This window comes from Stenella coeruleoalba, assembly GCF_951394435.1.
Source record: "Stenella coeruleoalba genome assembly, chromosome: 3".
In the NCBI taxonomy this organism is placed as follows: domain Eukaryota; kingdom Metazoa; phylum Chordata; class Mammalia; order Artiodactyla; family Delphinidae; genus Stenella; species Stenella coeruleoalba.
Window position 1 is genome coordinate 84,452,162 of NC_137148.1, and position 13,337 is coordinate 84,465,498.

Consider the following 13,337-nt stretch of genomic DNA (forward strand, 5'->3'; position numbering starts at 1 on the left):
CAGTTATAAAATTATAATAGCTATATAATAATCTTCAAAAAGATTTCCTTCCTGGTCTCAGGAAACTTGAAACTTCAATTTGTATGCATGTTTTTGTTTCAAAGAATTATAATACAGTCATTAGTAAAAAAATTTCAAGTAAAAAATATGTGTTATTATGATATTAGGAAAAACTATGGGGCAAGTGGGACAGAAATATGAATTCATAGGCAAAAAATGAAAATATGTAAAATTCTAATTATTTAGGAGAAAGGTTTTTTTTACATCTTTATTGGAGTATAACTGCTTTACAATGGTGTGTTAGTTTCTGCTTTATAACAAAGTGAATCAGTTATACATATACATATGTTCCCATATCTCTTCCCTCTTGCATCTCCCTCCCTCCCACCCTCCCTATCCCACCCCTCCAGGCGGTCACCAAGCACCGAGCTGATCTCCCTGTGCTATGCAGCTGCTTCCCACTAGCTATCTACCTTACGTTTGGTAGTGTATATATGTCCATGCCTCTCTCTCACTTTGTCACAGCTTACCCTTCCCCCTCCCCATATCCTCAAGTCCATTCTCTAGTAGGTCTGTGTCTTTATTCCTGTCTTACCCCTAGGTTCTTCATGACAATTTTTTCTTAAATTCCATATATATGTATTAGCATATGGTATTTGTCTTTCTTTTCTTAAAGTGTGAAGGTAGATTTAAAATCACTAGGCATTTAGATTACAGTGAATACCCTTTAAAGTTTTACATAACCATTTTATTTGATAATAGCAATATCTACAGCATGCTGGAAATTATACCATTTTCATGTACTTAAGCTGAGGATTACTTTTTAAAATATCACTTTAAATGTGCTAGAATTGCATTGATTTTCATCATTTTTTTAAATGATCCATGAGTAAAAGAAAATTGAAGACCACTGTGCATCACAACTTTTTTGATAGTTAGCAATAGATGCCTTGGTGATGAATATTTCAGGTAATAAGTAAGAAGTAATCAAAGGAAAAAAGTCACATATATTCAGAGAACAGGGAGAAGCCCTGGTATCCTGGAATAAAAAGACTTAGTAGAAGAAAAACATATATATAAACATATATGTAATGTACATGTAAAGATTAATAAACATATATAACATATGTTATAAAGCATGCATACATGTATTACATATATTACACAAGAATATATATAACCATTTATAGAGGATTTTAGATTTTAATGTGTGGTAAAGTTGGTGCTGTTATAGGTCTTTGAGCAAAGAAAATGACAAGATAGGGTATTATCTGCTTGAAGTCTCATTTAGTAGCAAATGCAAAAATGAATGATAATGGGAAGAAGGGTAGGTAGGAAGCTATTGGAATTATATAAGCATAAGGCACTAAGGATCTGGGTGTATGGCTAGGGGATGAATGAAATGACTGTTTAAACTTAAAAATACCAATTATGTAAAAAACAACAATTATATATTTAAAGCCAAGGTTTTGTATTCCTCCTTAGAAAACGTTTTTATGATGAAAATATCTAACAGGATTCTATAACAAAATAATTTTTGAGTGTTTAGAGGAGGACAGAAAATTGATTTTACTATTTCAACTGTCACTAAAATTAAATTTTACTGTATATATATTTTTTCCTTTATATGTTAAGCCTCAAAATATTTTGTTAGCCGAACCCGGACCACTATTATTTCTCTCAGGTGGCCCTGGTTTATCTGGCTCTTGTAAAGCTTGAGGCATAAAAACAGGTTTGGTAGGCTCAATAGCCTTTTGAGTGTTTCTAGTTATCTACTCAGGCTCCATTTTGCCCTGATATTTCAGCAGTTGTCAATAGTAGAGATGCCATTAAAATAAAGTTTCTCTGTGTGTGGTACCTAAATGCTTCAACTAAAATGAACTGAAGCAGAATCTTAACTAATGTGGTGATCATAGCAGCATTTATCCTCTATGACAGTTGTTAGAGTTATCTCAACCCCAAATTTGAGGGCTTAAAATGATATATTATTGATGACAGTTCTTTGGGTTGGCCAGTCAGTTCTACTGCTTTATTCCCTCATTCAGCTGGTGCTCTGGCATGATTGTAAGGTCTAAAATGTACTCATTCTCATGGCTGATTGTTGATCCCTGTTACTGGCTGAGGGCTTAGTTGGTGTTGACAGGAAGGGGCTTCAGTTCTCCTTCATTAGTGCACATCTGTGTAGCTGCTTGGGCTTCCTCACACCCTGGAGGTCTCAGGGTAATTGAACTTCTTACAGTAGCTGCCTTTGAAGACTTTAAAAGCAGAAACTACTAGGGTATCTTAAGTTTTAGGTCTGGAGCTGTAAGAGTATCTATGTTGCTGTGTACTGTTGGTAAAAGCATATCACAGGACCAGTCCAAAATCGAGGAGAAGGGTTTATACAAGTGTGTGAAAACCAGGATATGTATGTTTCAGTAGTGGCAACAAATGATGCAGTCTAATAATAGTCTATAAAAAATGGCTCGGGCTTCCCTGGTGGCACAGTGGTTGAGAGTCCGCCTGCCGATGCAGGGGACACGGGTTCGTGCCCCGGTCCGGGAAGATCCCACATGCCACGGAGCGGCTAGGCCCGTGAGCCATGGCCGCTGAGCCTGCGCGTCCGGACCCTGTGCTCCGCAACGGGAGAGGCCGCAACAGTGAGAGGCCCACGTACCGCAAAAAAAAAAAAAAAAAAAAAAAAAGGCTCATTCCCATTTTCTTCTTTCAATGAGTTTTTTAGATTTATTTCACCATCCTGAAAGATCATATTTGTTTTGCAATCAATAACAATCAATTAAGTTGGCTAAGCCTAATTTTCTAGAAATGTCTAGTCTGTAAAGTTTCTCCTAGAAATTTCTATTTCCTAGAATGTCATAAATGTAACAGATTCTGAATATAAAGAAATTTAAATTCTTTACATGATTACATGTACAAATCCTTTAGAAATATTGTTGATGCCATTTTCCATTAAATATTTCATTTTCATAATTTTCTTGAAAACAGTTATAAATCATATGCTAGTATACTTCTCATTGTAGAGAACAACTAACTCATCACATTGTGATATGTGTGCATTTGTGTATGTGTGTGTATATAGGTATGTATATATGTCATTGTGATATCACTGAATTATACAAATAAAAGTGAAAATCTGAGGAAGACTGTTTAAATATTCTCAAGTTCTTTCAACTCATGGAAAGAATGTTATAAAAAATTCCTGAAAAAAGGGAAACTTGTAATATTTTTAAAGGGCTCATGGAATTATTATTTCCATGAGGTTTAGTTGTTATTTTTTGTATTTATTTTACCTCTGTGGAAGAAAACACAATTAGCATGGATAATAAGTAGAAACATAGAACTCTAAAATTTTTGTCAGCTCAAGTGTTTATACTTTTCTGTTTATTAATCTCTACTCTCATAAAAGCAAATAAACTATCTTCGCCAAACAACAAAAGCTTCCTAGTACAGAAATGGCAGTCAGTCTTTAATTTTTATATTCAATACAACCATATCCAATGGACCCGTGTCTTTGTGTCTGCTTAATATCACATGTATGTATAGTGAATGCAAAAGCTACTGACAGATAGTTTACAAAGTTAAGTATTTCTTGAGAGTTTTTCCTTGTTCGATTGAGGGTTTTTCAGTTTACTAAGTCAAAAATTGCTTCCAGCACTTGAAATGTGATCGCATTGTTTAGATACAGATCCTCAAGTGTCCTGAATCACAGATACTATCTTAAATATCAATGGGGACTGTCTGTGTTAATCCATCCTTTTTCAGACAAACATGCCCTTGGCAGTTCTACTCAGGATTCAGTTATGTCTTTTAATTGTCAGTTTAAAATTTGCAACGTGCAATGACTCTGTGCCTAATCCCCAAACCATATTTATGTCTCTTGTAAGTCATAAGCAGGCCAAGGACACCGAGATCTTTAAGTTTCAATAGCCTGTGGGGTCTGGAATGTATATCAGCCTGTACATATGTAACCTGCCGAGAAATAGCAGCGGTGCAGAAATATATGGTTCTATTTCTTTTACAGTATAAGTTAAATAGTTCTTTATTTCCTCCCTTTCATTATGTAATTCTAGCTCAGTGCTGTGCAACCTACTGACAGTAAATCCCTGGAAACTAGGGTGTGAGACAAGAATTTGTTTACTTGTAGGGAAATTGCAATTACCCACTACAGTTTTTTGGGATCCAATGTGCAGACCACTTGAATTGAGTGTATTTTTACCAAGGACAATTTTTTTTATTTTCTTGTGATGGAATTTATCAGTTCCACTTAGTATGCAAAGGTGGGGGGCAAATTTTGACTGGGGGCATTGCTGTTATCTTAGTAAATAAAAAAATATGTAACTATCTAAGTTTCTAAGACCTAGCAGGATCAAATGAAAGTAGGGGTGATTTGTGAAGAGACTGAGGACAGAAAGTAACTTACTGAATAATTAAAAATAAAAGACATGGTTATGGTACTGTTCCATATATAAACATGCAAAGTTACAATCTTTGATGATTTCATGACACTTTTATAGTAACTCTATGATAAAAGTTTCTTTGATTTTAATTTTTTATTTCTCTGATAGAATTGCATAAAAAGAGATAGGGGTATCTACTTGTACTGTATAGCCCATTTTTTTTCTGTCAGAGACATAGAAATGGAAATCTCAAACAAATGAAATCTCGTATCTTAAATTGATATCTTAAAGAAGCTTTCATTTTCTGAAAAATCAGAAAAGAGTAAGATAAAAAGTAGTAAAAACTTAAGCAATTATTTAAAATAATTTTTGATGTAATTTGTAACCATTATAATTTGTAGATAACACAGTGTTGCATATTCAGAAAACACAACAGTGTAATAGACATAGCAAAGGAATATATGATAAGTCATGGATCCTAATCTGAGAACTTTAAGAAATTTTAAGAATTTTAAGAATATTTTACTATTGTAACGAAAAGCCTTCAATAACCTCTCTATATTTTAATCTGAAAAATGGAGATAGAATAGGGAAGGAGGACTTCCCTGGTGGCGCAGTGGTTGGAATCCACCTGCCAATGCAGGGGACACGGGTTCGAGCCCTGGTCCAGCAAGATCCCACATGCTGCAGAGCAAATAAGCCAGTGTGTCACAACTACTGAGTCTGTGCTCTAGAGCCTGTGAACCACAAGTACTGAGCCCGCGTGCCACAACTACTGAAGCCCGCATGCTTAGAGCCTGTGCTCCGCAACAAGAGAAGCCACCGCAATGAGAAGCCCGTGCACCGCAAGGAAGAGTGGCCCCCGCTCACTGCAACTAGAGAAAAGCCCACACACGGCAATGAAAAAACCCAACGCAGCCAAAAAAAAAAAAAAAAAGAATAGGGAAGGAGACCTGCCTTAACAGCTTTGAAAGTTTTTGTGAGGAGTAGGTAAGATATTTAATTAGAGAAACATTTTTAAAAGTTGAAAACAGCATGACAGTCCACTCCGGCACGATAGAGTAACTGGTACTAGATATGACCTTCTAAAATGTAACAAAATACTGTATAAGTAGGCACAATATTTGTGGCAACTCCTTTTAAGCATTGTGCAAAAGGCAACATAGGACTTTAATCCTCTATGGAAGGGAAATATGTGAGATGAGCCCAAAGTTCATCTGGGTTTGTGCCTGGGGGCACTTTCCTGACTCTGACACAGGAAGGTGAAGCCTCAGAGAATGTGATCGTTTCTCTGAAGATAGTAGGAATAGAGAGGATTTCTGGGATACAAAACAGCTGGAATTCATGAGCTGGAATCTGGAGTTAGGTTAGGTAGAAATTTGCAAAGGGCTCAGCCTTGGGTCCTATATTGAATTCTGCAATGTAGATTCACAGGGTGAGACTGTGCAAGGTTGAGAAGACAATAGCTACTGCTGTGATAATCAAGATTCCTAAAGTATAAAACTGCTGGAAGACATTAGAGTTTTAGCCCACCCGGAATTGAGAGACCTTCTGCACAATGGTGCATTTAGTGGAGGTCACATCTTAAAAAAACAAAACAAAAAAATATGCTCTTAAGGCCATATTGTAGAACTAAGTAAAAACTGTAGCATACTTTTCCTAGAAAAAAGTTATATCAAGACTAACAGGATAAAGAAAATCTATGTGATTTAAATGCTTGCCAGAGCAAAAGTCAACACTTTTTAGAGAGAACAGAAGCTAAAGTCTCTATATCATTGACAATGTCTAGTATGCAATCAAAATCTACTTGACATGTGAAAAAAATGGAAAAATATTACCCTTAGATAAGGGAGAAGATAATCAATAAAAACTAATCCTGAGATTACCTAGAAGTTAGGATAAACAGACAAGGACTTTAAAATAACTGTTATAAATATGCTCAAGGAAATAAGGAAAAGTAGACAGTGAATAATCAGATGGGAAATCTCATTGCAGATATAGAAACTTTAAGAAACAAATGGAAACATGTACTTACGAAAATGAGATTAAACATATATAGAAAAATTGTGTGTAGATTACTCTAGAATCCAGGGTCAAATACAAAATAACTATAAATGGTAAAGGTAAAGGAATGATCTGAGAAAAGTATAATTAACTTCTAGAATGTTGAGGGAGTTTTGAAGTAGACCAGGAATAGGAACTTTTCGTGAAGAGAATTCTGTACACCGAGAAAAAAAATGCAGTGGAAATAAATATGAGGACTAATTCTCATATGCCTTGTCTGGAATGGAGAACTATTGTTGGGTAGGGAGATATCATTTCTGAGAGACTTGAAGATACAGTGTGTGGCATAAGAAAGGGAATTTAAATACATTTCACCTACATACCTCTATGTGTCTTACGTAGAACATTTCTTCCGGATATTAACAGTTCCACAGGTAGTAGATTGCATACTCAAACCATTGGAAGCACCAGATCAAACAAAGTGTAATTATTTCTTCTGAGAGCTACATGCTGGCTCCTTTACTTGCTTCATCTTTCTGCTCAAATATCACCTCATCAATGAGAACTTCCTTGATACTCAATCTAAAATATCACCCCTTATGTCTCGATCTGGGTCCTCATATAGTTATATATTAAACAAAAATTAATTGAGCTACACACATAAGATCTACGTACTTTGTGTAGGTGATAACTAAATTAATAAAAACCATGAAAAATAGCATTGCCTTATTTTCTCTGCTTTACTTTCTCTTATAGCATTTAGTACATGGCATATATACTCAAGGGAAGTATGGATTTTATTCCTCTTTTGTTTGCTGCTGTATATATATGCTCAGAGCAGAGCCTACACATAGTGGATACTAAGTGCTTTGTTGTTGTATAAATGGATCATTTCTAAGAATTTGATGCTGCTGCTGTTAATTGTGATTCTATGAGAAGGATATGCACCGTGATGTGTCAAATACACATATGAAACTTGTTTTCTGAAGGTTTATCTTAGACTAGTGTTCTGGATGATTCAAGTTTGATAAAACTTTAAATGTCCAGAAAACTCAAGTTTGAGAAATGTTATTTCTCATTATAATCCAAGAAATGCTGATGGAGTAAAGTAGACAGAAAATAAATGTAGAAAGCCTAGTGAGAAGAATGAAAAAAAAAAATCCAAGAATGAAAGCTTAGACCATTTTAATCTGAAAATGAGAAAGGAAAATGACCCATGTCATACCAAGTTCAAAAACTTTATGCAATGTGAAAGAATGGTGAAAGAAAAAAGTATTTCAAGTTATTAAGCCTGGAAAATATAGAAATGAGATATTGATATTGTTTAAAGTTGCACAACTTGAGGGATGCCATTTTAGGGAGGATTACCTCACATTATATCACGTTCAATTTCAGTTCTTTTCAGTCCTGCTATGAAATGAGCAACATAGATTCTGGTTTCAGCTGGATTATGCTATTTTAGAGAATTGTAAGGCAACAAGAAAACAGTTTCTTCTATATTCTGTAATCTGGTGGGAGTCTTAGCCACCCCCTTCTAATGGAAGTAGAAATTACTCAATAACGATAATAGTTTTATTGTGATATTTTAGATATAGTCTATAATATGAGAGAAAGTTTCCATCAAGAAATTTTTATCTATCGGATATGAGGTGAAAGATGCTTCATTACAGATATCATCAGTATCAATACATCAACAATAATCAACTATAGTTAACCTTAGTATAATATCAAATCTAAACACATCAAGTATTTACTTCTAGGCATTCTGTTTAGTGAGTATATTAATATTTGCCATAAAGAAAGTAGAACTGTATGATGGTTGGTTTTCTTATGTCAAATTAGCTATGCCATGAAGACCAGGTATTTTATTTATTTTATTTTTATTGAAGTATCGTTGACATAAATATTATATTAGCTTTAGGTATACAATATAGTGATTCAACATTTATGTACATTATTAATTGATCAACGTGATAAGTCTAATAACTATGTGTCACCATACAAAGTTTTTGCAATATTACTGGCTATATTTCCTATGCTGTACATTACATCCCCGTGACTTATTTTGTAATTAGAAGTTTGTATCTCTTAATCCCCTCACCTGTTTCATCCAACTGCCCCACCCCTTTCCCCACCCCACCTCCTCTTTGGTGGCCACCAGCTTGTTCTCTGTATCTATGAGAGACCAGATATTTAGTGAAACATTATTCTGGATATTTCTGTGAAGGTGTTTTTGGGTGAGATTTACGTTTCAGTCAGTGGACTTTTTGCCCTCCATAATGTGAGTGGACCTCATCCAATCCAATGTCCAAGTAGCATAAGGTCTGAGTAGAACAAAAGGCTGATCTCTCCCAAGCAAGAGGGAATTTTCCAGCAAACTGCCCTTGGACTTCATCTGCAGCATTGCCTCTTCCTGCTTCACCAGCAGACTGCCTTTGGACTCAAATTGCAATTTTTTCCTGAGTCTCTAGTCTGCCACCCTCCCCATCAGATTTTGAACTCACCAAGCCACCATGATCTCATGAGCCAACTCCTTAAAATAAATCTCTTTCTGTGTATATACACATCCTCTTGGTTCTGTTTCTCTGAAGAACCCTGACTAATACAATATGTAATCATGAAATTTAGTAAGATAACATGCACATTAAAGAAGTTTATGAAAGCATAATTTGCCTCAAGTAGAGTTAAAATCATGGACATTAAAATTAAGAAAGTTGACATACACTTACTTGGATGAAAGATAAAGTAAAAAAGTAGCAATATTTTTAATTCTGATATCCAATTTTAAAAGTGAACTTAGATATAAATGGTAATTTAGCAGGGTTACTTATTATAAATTGTATGATAAATTTTGTACTTTAAAAATTGTATATTAATTGATTACTTGTTGGATGTTTTAAGGATTTGTACTCTTGTTTTCTTCTATCTTGCATTACAATTACATACTAGAAAATGGATATTCTTTAAAATTCTCCTAATATCTATCTTAACAAAGATATGTTGAAATTGGGAATAGGTGAGAGTGTATATGAGAATTATCTTTTATTTGATATTCTAGCATATTGGCTTTGAAAGCCTATTGATTTGACAGAAAAAACAACTTCTACATGATTGGGTAGATATTATTCTAGCACTTTTATATAGATCATTTATTCTAGTATATATTAGAATAATTCTTCATAGAAACTAAAATGAATAAGCATCAGTTTGTCTATTTTTAAGAACTATGCCTTCAAATAATTTTCTCATGAATGCATTTATTCATGGAATATTAATAACTGGTTCTACAGGACTTTAATTTCTATGAATACATTTGCTCAGATGGTCTGATTTTGATACATAGCAAAAATAATCATTTCCTAATGATTATAGCCTATGTGAATAATATAAAAATACAAGGAAACATGAGGTTTAGAAATGTAGTTTAAAAAATGGAACGAATTGCTAAAATGTGAAGGGAAATTAAAATGATTCAGTTAAATCCAATGGCAATGTGTCCTTCGAATAGCATAAAAACTTGAAAAGTGCCTGAAAACAGTAATAAAATTTTCTACCCAAAGCAAAGGGATGGCTGGGTTTGAGGCTAAGTAAACTTAAAATACTGACTGTATTAGATGAGGTGGCTTGTATATGTCTGAGTATTTGGGGACTCCTCAAGGGCACAGGGATGAGTTTTGACAGATTTATTTGTTGCTTGGACTGTTTGGAATTCTTTTAACAACATGGAGCGCATTTTAGGGCTCTAAAAACTTTGCTGTAATTTGAAATAGGTTCCTGGCTTTTGGAGGCGGTGAGAGGGATGGCTTACCTAACCCTTCTGGTTCATATTTTGTCCATATTTATCAAGTATATCATTTTGGTCACTGAAGATTCATCAAGCACCCATTTCAGCTGAGGTTGTTTTTATTTTATTTTAGAAAATGGTTTGTGCCTAGATATCGCTTAATATCAGTTAATAATTAAAATATTATACATATACAAATATGTATAATTTATTAAGTCCATACTGCCTGCTATGAACTCCACTAAATGCTTTACACTTACATTATTCATTTAATACTTACAACCCATGAGGTAGTTAATGTAATTCTCTCTATTTAAGTATGCTAGAACTAAGATGTGTTACTTGATGTGCCTAATATCATGCTGCTAATTAAGGAATATATGCAATATATTTATATGTCAATCTGTAATCACTTTCTCAAAATATATTTTTTAATTAAGAATTTTAAAAACCCTAGTTAATAGTATGTATTATACATATCACCTATGTTTTCTGTTCCGTTTCTAAACTGTTGTCATTATTACGTTACCGAAGAGACCACAAGCATAATTTTGAAGTATAAAAATCAAACCATTACGTTTATACTTTATCATTTTCCACGTAATTTTTGCAAATATCTTTAACTCATCATAGATACTCAGGAATCAAAAATTTACCACAGCTCCTCATTGGAGACAGTTACATCAGAAAGAGCCTTTGGGTGAAAGATTGGAAGGGTGGTGTGCACTGTTTGAAAATCAAATATAAAGCTTAAATTCAAGACAACTTAGTTTATAGAAAAAGAGACCATGGACTTCCCTGGTGGCGCAGTGGTTGGGGTTCCCTGCCGATGCGGGGGACGCGGGTTCGTGCCCCGGTCCGGAGGGATCCCACATGCCACGGAGCGGCTGGGCCCGTGAGCCATGGCCGCTGGGCCTGCACGTCTGGAGCCTGTGCTCCGCGGCGGGAGGGGCCACAGCAGTGAGACGCCCGCGTACCGCAAAAAAAAAAGAGACCATGCCTGGAGTGAGAGATCTTGAGCATGTCTTCTATTTAGAATTCTCTAAAACAGAGCACATTTGATTTCATCTAGACAATATGCAATTTTTCCTTTTGGTAAGTTTCCTGAATATATTAACCTTACTTAATTCCACATATGGTCTCTTGCCAGGGATGTCTGTTGCATACATATTTTATAAGAGAAAGAAGACTCTTCTGATGGCAGGACACAACACAATGACATTGATACAGATGAAAGACAGAACTATTTGTTCTTACAGATCCAAACTTAGAGAAAACTGCCAGGCAAGGCGGCACAGTGGGTTGCACTCTGGGACAGTTTAACAACAAGCTGGAGCTATTGGGGGCAGCTTATGTATGACAAGGGGCTAGGATTTGCTAGTTTTTGTAGCTCCCTGTGGAATGGCTAACTTGAATAATTTCTCAGGCTCTGGGCATGGGGACTGTCCCTAGTTGTCTGCTACTTCACTCCGGGCAGTGAGGGCTAGTGCGTGGTCACCCTGGAGTATGAAAGCCAGATAAAGGAAGTATTGGGATGTAGGCTCAAATCAGTTGCTCAATAAGGGGAACTGACCAGCCTGAAACTAGGGCCTCAAAATTGGGTCAAGAAAGCATTGGAAAACAATAACATAAAAACAAAACCTGTATTACAATTGACCTCTTGATGTCTTGACATTAGTTTTGAGCTTATTTGGGGTATTTGAGTGGCCCAAATAGTAGAAGAGACTTTTAAAGAGTATTGTATGGGAGTTCCCTGGCGGTGTAGTAGTTAGGATTCAGCGCTTTCACTGCTGTGGCCCGGGTTCAGTCCCTGGATGGGGAACTGAGATCCTGCAACACACACACACACACACACACACACACACACACACACACACACACACACACACACACACACACACACACACACACACACACACACACACACACACACACACACACACACACACACACACACACACACACACACACACACACACACACACACACAGTATTGTATAAGTTGCCCTAAACAGAATAGAAAACACTTTTTTTAAATTGAAACTATTATATAAATTACAGGTGTACAACATAATGATTCACAATTTGTAAAGGTTTCACTCCATTTGTAGTTATTACAAAATATTGGCCACATTCCCTGTGTTGTACAGAAAACATTTTATTATGAGAATAAAATGGAGGAAAACGAGTTGAAGTACAAGAATTCCTTATAGTCTGGCTGGTGACAAAGTTTTCGATTATATAACCTTAGCCAAGAAAACGGATCTGGAATTTCAGGGTCTTTAGTGGAGTTGCAAAGTGTATTAAAAGTATGAGTTTCATTTTTCATTATAGTAATATCTTTGTGCATTCCTTGGGTCAAGGTGGCAAGTTCAGTAGTCATGCTATTGGGAGGGTCTGAGCTGATAGTTCAGTGAGAGAAAGTGTATTTGTCTGTAGCCTGGAGGAAGGGGTAGTTGTGGTGGGCATGACCAGAGTCACAGGGTTAGGGTCATCCTGGAAGACTGGATGGAGGGAGCAGAAGAAGGTGCTGGAGAGTGGGAATTCTCTTCCCAGGGTGTCAAGGAGTGGACCAAAATGAGGCAAGTGCCTCCTGGAGAAAACAATAATCTACATTAATATTTAGAATGGCACAGATAGTACTAATCTTTATCAGATTTCTTTTCAGGTGTGGCAGTGTAAAGCTTAACATTTTGGCAGAGAGCAAAGAACATAGGAGGATCAAGGGCTCCTTGATAAGGAGCTCATGAGATAAACATCAAGCTCATGAGAGGAGCTCATGAGATAAACATCAAGCTCATGAGATGTAATCAAATCCACAAAATTGAAGGAAGAGAAGCAAATATTGTGTCATATCCAGCTTATCAGTGCCTTAGGAAAGGCAGCCGGTAGACATCGCTGGGACTGTGGTCTGTGTCAGGGTAAAGCTGTCTCTAGTGCAGAAATCATCTCCAGCTGTGACATCTTGTGTTGGGGCAAATGCGTTAATTGAGTTTCAGATTGTTCACCAATTAAAATATCAGTGGCTGGAGTTGAAGCTTTAGCATTAACCTGTAGGCATGCCCTGTAATTGAGCCAGTGACTGTAGGCCCCTGTCGCAGTTGTTGGTTTGATTGCTGACAGTCAAGCCAGGGAGGTGTTGAATCAGCCAA